The following is a 961-nucleotide window of genomic DNA, read 5'->3' as shown; positions in this document are numbered from 1 at the left end:
ATACTCAAAAGAAGCATGGATCACTTTGTAGCCACATGAATACATGGCATAAAAATAACAGCAGACAAAGACTTGGTGAAAATCCTAAGATCCTGAAAACAGCAATATTACGAGAGCTACTTTGCATGCTTGTTCTAGTCACCACATTGTTCACAAAAATACTTGGCATACACCCCTATAAAGATGGCATGGCATAGCCCAAAACACATGTAGGGCTGAAGTTCATAGGAGGCACACATTAATCATGGCAAAAATGACAAATGCTCATAAACTGATAAGAATCAGGATCTAACATACTATAGCACTCTTGCAACATCAATTATGCATCAAGATGGACTCAAACAAGAATGGTGCAATGGAACAAAATGAGGAGGACATCCTGATGAACATTTTGATATAACATCCATGCAAAACGGAGCTACGAATGAGGAGATATGGCATGTTGAACAGAGCTAGAAAATGTCACAGATTTGGGGACTTAGAGAAAAATAGACCTTCAAGAAAAGTCAACGGGATGGAGTGGTTCCGGGACGGAGGGATGTCATTTGCTTCGTCTCCCGGTGGATCTGATCCACTCCAGCCCGGATCTCGCCGGAGAAGTGGCCGGAGCTCGCGGAGATCGCCGGAGATGGAGGGAGAGGGCGCCGGAGTACTTGCCGGAGACGCGGATCCGAGGTGGTGGGGTCGTGGAATGCAGCGGAGCGACGGTCTCCGGCGCGGCGGCCGGCGGCCGGCGAGAGGAGCAGCGACGCGACATGGCGGCGAAGTCGCCGGAGCTCACCGGCGTTGGCGGTGAGTGAGGCGAGGCGGCAAGGACCGGTGGCGGCGGCGCAAGGGTGCGGTGGTGCGGCGAGGTGCTTCAGCAACGAGCGGGCGCGAGGAGGCACAGGGAGCCGGGCGGCGGAGGAGCAGTGAGGACGCCGGCGCGCGGCGGTAAGGCGACGGCCGGCGGCGGAGGCGC

The sequence above is a fragment of the Triticum aestivum genome, chromosome 6A, assembly GCF_018294505.1.
Source record: "Triticum aestivum cultivar Chinese Spring chromosome 6A, IWGSC CS RefSeq v2.1, whole genome shotgun sequence".
Taxonomy (NCBI): Eukaryota; Viridiplantae; Streptophyta; class Magnoliopsida; order Poales; family Poaceae; genus Triticum; species Triticum aestivum.
Note: the sequence above shows the minus strand (reverse complement) of the source record.